A 6664-nucleotide genomic window follows, 5' to 3' on the forward strand; every position below is an offset into this window, starting at 1 on the left:
ATTTCTTTACAGATTTTCTTCTGACCCCCGACGGGCCGTCCCCCAAAGGTGATATCCGACCACCATGTACACAGAAAAGTAGCTTACAATTTCCAGTAACGGTATACCAAATGTGGTTGTGATATCGTTCGTCGTTTAAAAGTTATAAAGTCGTCCTAAGACTTAACGGTCACCCTGTATATAGGTAAACACGATGAACTTAAATTTACTAATCCTAAATAGTCCATTCACACAAGCCGCCAACAACCTGTCACACCAGCCCCAGAGACTCACTCAAGCCTGCTGCTCAATATAATAGATGTTATCTCTACCCCAAACCTCGCACGGTTTTCAATGGATTTTATATTGTTAGGACGAGAATTCCACATTCGAATTGCAGATAGTAAGAAAGATTTATTAAAAATGGTTGACCGGTGAATTGTGTAGATGAAAGGAGAGAGCTTCTACGAATGGCACGGGTGTTGATGTCAGAAATAAAATGGAAGTTGTCTGATAGGATTTTTGCTATTGATAATGGAGTGTAGAAGGCGGAGGGGGTGAAATTCCCCCTAAATCAACTTCAATAATGAAGTTGATTTAACTTCATTATTGAAAGCTGGTTGAAATAGGGACTGACTAGTCATATCGGCTAAGGCCAAATATGAATTTTGCTACGAAGGGAGACTTTTGAAAGGTACAAAGGCAGGTGAATTGTTGAGCAACGTACATATACATACCGCTGTACAAACTACACGGAAGCCGATGAGTATACTTACAAGAAGTTTATTGTGAGCACAGCAAATGTTTGAATAAATCATATGAGGCGGTGTAATATAATAGTCTTATGATTTGAGCCTGTATCCTAATACACTTTCTGTAAATTTCTTGCTGTAAATCCCATCCATAACCAGAATATTTAGGTACCCAATTCGCAGCTTTGACCTATCACTATAACATATTGTATAGACCAATAACAATATTAATTTATTTTAAACAACGTCTTGGTAATACATCTGATAAGATTATTAATATAAATCATATCTATTATAAAATCAACCAAAAGCTAAGCAAATGATTGGACTGGTGCTACGAAAAGGACGACTTAAGCAAAATACAATACCAGGATTTATACTTTTCTTAAAAAATTTTTTAATAATTCCAACGGATTACAACCATATACTAACCAACACAAGTGAGTGTGTTTTATCTATGGTAAAACGCACAAAGTCGTCTATCTATAGTTTAGTCAATAAAACCTTAGGTATATACAGGGTGTCCGGTCATAAGTGTTAAATCAAATTTTGTATCAAACAACATGGTAATGGCGACATAATGACGCACATTTGAGGTTCCCAATCTCAACCGTTAGGGAATAACAAATAAATTAAGATTTTTCAAAAATTATTGTAGTTGTTATGAAAAAGGTTGTATTACTCTGTTAAAAATGCAATAATTGTTAATTTAAATGTCATTTTCAAAATCCTCACAAAATTTTAAATAGATATAACACATAATCGCTGGGGTACGGAAAAATATTCTACTTAAATTTCTTCGTTAAACAATTATTTTTTAATACCGACGAAAATTGAAATAACATTCAGTGATTTATATCTCGGTTACCGAGATCCGCTGAGTTTAACAAATATCACTAAAAACTTCCTTATTTAAAGGGCTTTCCAATGGTGTATAATAGTTTTTACCAAGTTTAAAATTTCCTAATGTAATTAAATCATTGTTGTGAAAAAACATGGTAGGGCAAAGAAAAGCTATTGTGAAGAATAATACATTTAACTGCAGGTAACGAATAATTTGTATTTTTTTCTCGCATGCAACGCTTTTTTTAATAACTATTAAGCTAAGAAAAGAAACATATAGTAGCAAAATGGGTTTGTGATAAAGTTACGGTTATCGTATATTTTTCATATTTCAGATAAGATTTCAATTAACTCGCGGAAGTTCGGTTGTGGCTATACCAAAACTACCCGACATGGATTGGACGTGGAGGAAGTGTGACATGGCCTCCTCGATCTCCAGACTTGAGCCCGTTAGATTTTTTTGTTTGGGGTTACATGTAAAGTCTAGTTTACTTTACTGTTGTAAACTCTGAAGTTGAGTTACGGTAGAGAATCTTTGAGGGTGCTGGGAAAGCCCGCTTGCGGGAAAACGGAGGGCACTTTACACCCAATCTGTGACTCCACCTTAATAAAAGTTGTGCTTCGGACGAAGTATGTCATAGATTTAATTTGTATTGTATTTTTTTACTAATGTATTATGTTTTTTTTAATAACAAATTTTCCAAAGTCTAAACAAAAACTCTTTAGTTTGATGAAAGTGTAGTCTGGTCAATCATAAATTACACAAACCCACATCATCAGTGGTCAGCTCATAAAATAGTAAGAAAAATTAATTATTTTTTACAATATCTGTTTTGGTTTAACCGTGATTTTTCACAATAGTAGGCCTACGTAAAATTCACCATAGATTTGACAGTAGATAATTGTAGTTATACATCATTGTAAAGCCCTTTAAATAAGGAAGTGTTTAGTAATATTTGTTTAACTCAGCGGAACTCGGTACCCGAGAAATAAATTGCTGAATGTTATTTAAATTTTCGTCGATATTAAAAATAATTGTTTAACGAAGAAATTTAAGTAGAATATTTTTCCGTACCCCAGCGAAATTTTCTTAGCTTAATAGTTTATAAAAAAAGCGTTGCATGCGAGAAAAAATACAAATTATTCGTTGCCTGCAGTTAAATGTATTCACAATAGCTTTTCTTTGCCCTACCATGTTTTTTCACAACAATGATTTAATTACATTAGGAAATTTTAAACTTTGTAAACACTATTATACACCATTGGAAAGCCCTTTAAATAAGGAAGTTTTTAGTGATATTTGTTAAACTCAGCGGATCTCGGTAACCGAGAAATAAATCGCTGAATGTTATTTAAATTTTCGTCGGTATTAAAAAATAATTGTTTAACGAAGAAATTTAAGTAGAATATTTTTCCGTACCCCAGCGATTATGTGTTATATCTATTTAAAATTTTGTGAGGATTCTGAAAATGACATTTAAACTAACAATTATTGCATTTTTAACCGAGTAATATAACCTTATTCAAAACAACTACAATATTTTTTGAAAAATCTTAATTTATTTGTTATTCCCTAATGGTTGAGGTTGGGAACCTCAAATGGGCGTCATTATGTCGCCATTACCATGTAGTTTGATGCAAAATTTTATTTAACACTTATGACCGGACACCCTGTATTTTTCATCAAATGCAGACTAAAAGGGTTTACTGACTATCAATAAAATCGTGGCGCAGTACTTAAACATTGATAGGATGCTCTTTAAGGTGGCAAAGTTCAGGTTTTTTTACCTCAAGCCAAAGATTTGATAGATAGTTCATTTGTAGTGGCTGTTGCTTTAATGTAAAGCTGACCGTCGAGCTTTCTCTAACAGGAGCAATTTTTACCAAGGAGTTGAAAAATAATGTGAATTTTGTATAAATACTACAGTTTTAAGAAGAGCAAAATTTTAAGATAATGCTTATTCTGATTTGGTGGAGATGGAGAAAATATTAGAAATAATTTTCGTTTATTATACCTATAGCATTATACTATATTTAGTTAAATTAGTTTGTAATACAGTTTCAAAGTTGTAAAACATCAAACTTAAGTGTGTCTGTAATTTAGAATAATAAGGTCATAACACAAATTAATAAAAAAAAAAACACTTGAATAGACTTTTTTTAATATATGTTCAACATAACTCTGAAATCGTCATTTAAATTGAAGGTTTGTCTTAGAATAATTAATTATGTTTCTTACGAGGAACGCGAAAGAGTTTAAGAATACATTGTTTTTTTTACGATTTCGTTCGCTTTAAATTCACCTTGATCTATTTCCATTTACTACAGTTTTAGGAAGAGCAAAATTTTAAGATACTGCTTATTCTGATTTTGTTGAGATGGAAAAAATATTAGAAGTAATTTTCGATTATTATACCTATAGCATTATACTATTTTTAGTTAAATTAGTTTGTAATAAAGTTTCAAAGTTGATAATCATCAACTTAATTGATTCATGTTAAGTAAAATTAAATAAAGATCGCCCACTTTTTCGTCTTTATTTTCACGAAGGATTAGGATTATTTCTTTTTTCCCTAGTGAAAGTCTTATAGTACTCGCATGTGTTACTGATTCTGAAATAATTAAAGGCACAATCAATGTAACTGTTATGAATTCATCTAAAACAATGACAAACAACTAACTAAAACATCAAACTTAAGTGTGTTTGTAATTTAGAATAAAAAGGTCAAAAAGTAAATCGATAAAAAATACAAACCACTTAAATAGATTTTTTTTAATTATTTGTTCAACCTAACTCTGAAATCATCATTTAAATTAAAGGTTTGTCTTAGAATACTTATGTTTCTTAAGAGGAACGTGAAAGAGTTTAAGAATACATTGCTTTTTTAACGATTTCGTTCGCTTTAAATTCGCCTGGAACTATTTCCATTTTACAAAAATAAACTTTTTTCGTGACGTTCAGACTAATATTTTTTCTGCATCTTAATCTTTAAACAATCTTTAGTTTAATCTTTTAACATTGTTGTATATTAACGTTATACATTTGTTTATGTATGCAAAAACTTTATTATATTTATGAAACTTAAAAATATATTTGAGGAAGAACGGTTTGTCGAAGCCTTCTTTCATTTTCAGATGTCAAAGAAGTTGACAAAGACCAGAACGCTTATTTTATATTTCAATTTCTTAAGAAGCCTCGCCTTTCAACCCACTGACGCCTTTTACAGTAAACATCTAAGTTATGAATGTTCATTTGAATATTTCAGATGACTTCAACATTATTTCAGAAATAACATTTAAGTTTTCTTTTCAATCAGTCTTTAAGTTATTAGTTTAAAATTGCTGACTTAAAAATTTACTAGCTTTCACCATTGACTATTGAGTCAAAGCTTGTACCCAATCTTTTAAAATGTAATTGCATTCTATACCTTTAGTTATGTTCTGGGTTTCCTAACAGTTCTCCGTAGACCAGATGTTTCCCTAAAACTCCTTTCTAATCTCTGTTCTGTTTTGTCAGTATCCTATCTACAGCTGTTTATATTTTGAAAATGATAAAAAAAATAGTGTTTCGCTCTATTTTTAATGCTATACTATTCTCTAATACGAACTATGTCTGTTTTTCTGTCTGTCTGTAATATATATCTCGAAATCCAGCGGAAGGATTTTGACTAAATTTTGGAATTAGGGATTTATAGCCCTAAAAACGTGATTGGTGACAGCCAATACCTCAGTAATACGTATTTCGTTACACAACTCATTTGGATATTTAAAAATTTAACATTGGCCTTATGGGTTGCTTACTTTAAGTATGTTACGACAAGGACCATAATTAAGTAAGTATGTTGGTTGAACAAAATAACAAGGAAAAAATAAAAAAAACCCAATTAACTATAACCGAGCAAGGCTTGGTCCCCCGGTACCAGAACATAAAGACCCCAAATTATTTGCTTAGTTTAAACAGCTGTCAAAATTATTTGATTTTTTTCAAATACGCATACCCATAAGGTAAATATGGGAAACTCCAGAGCCACTGGCGTGGAGCCCAGAAGGATTATTTATATAAGAATAGGCCTAATGTTGTTGTTGTGTTTTGTAAGTAGTTGTTTTGTTTTACGTTATTTGTACGTTACATTACAGCTTTGACTGTCTACTTTATAAGTACTCGTATGAATGCATGTTATTTTTAATGTATAATGGTGTATATATGGTGTACCTCAAACTAAGTAATAAACCACAATTAAGTATATAACCACAGTTAAACTATACTCCCTTAGTAGATTTCTCATCCTTATGAGGTGAAGCCTACTTTATTGTAAGTTCTGCCTGGTGCATTCTAGAGGTCGTGTTTTCTTAACTATTTGTTTCTTGTTATTTCAGTCGTTAAAAACATCGTTTAACCAAATGAAACGATTAATCATAAACAATAACTCGTCCTTTAGCTATATAACCAAACAGTAAGGCACAAATCATGAAATTACCCTAAAATAATAGAAACAAAGTTTCGTCAACACTAGCGATCAGTGTCACTGGACATGAACTAGACACGAAAACTAGCTTCAAAATTTACAATGGGATGTACTTGTATTGGTTAGTCTATGACCTTGAAAATCTACAGAACGAAAATCTCTGCGACAAAAGTAACATATGTTTAAGTTAGCCGGGACGGAAATAACGTGGAATGAACGCATGTAATTTAACCGTCGTGTCTGCCACTTCCGTTTCCTCACCCAGGTTGGTTTCCGGTATCTTGGTGTTATCTCCCGCCATGACGCGGAATTGAATTATATTTTAAAACATTGCATTCTACTTCTTCTCTGCTATAGCTTCTAATGCAGTGCGTTGTAGATAAAATTATTTCTGCAATTTATATTGTATTTTATTGATTTAGTGTGTTCAATCACTCTAATCGTCTAAAAAGGTTTTATGTATTGTTGCACATTTTACTGGGCTAGTTCCGAATTTACAGGTACAATTTTGGCAAGCACTTTTTCTTTTAAATAATGTCCACTGTCATACAGAAATTAAAAATCACTATTTAAAGAAAGTTAAATTAAATCTTGGTTGCATTGGTTTGCTAACTTTCAATTGGG

This window comes from Macrosteles quadrilineatus, unplaced genomic scaffold, assembly GCF_028750875.1.
Source record: "Macrosteles quadrilineatus isolate MER2022 unplaced genomic scaffold, UCM_ALF_1.0 Scaffold_2__2_contigs__length_208266976, whole genome shotgun sequence".
Lineage (NCBI taxonomy): Eukaryota > Metazoa > Arthropoda > Insecta > Hemiptera > Cicadellidae > Macrosteles > Macrosteles quadrilineatus.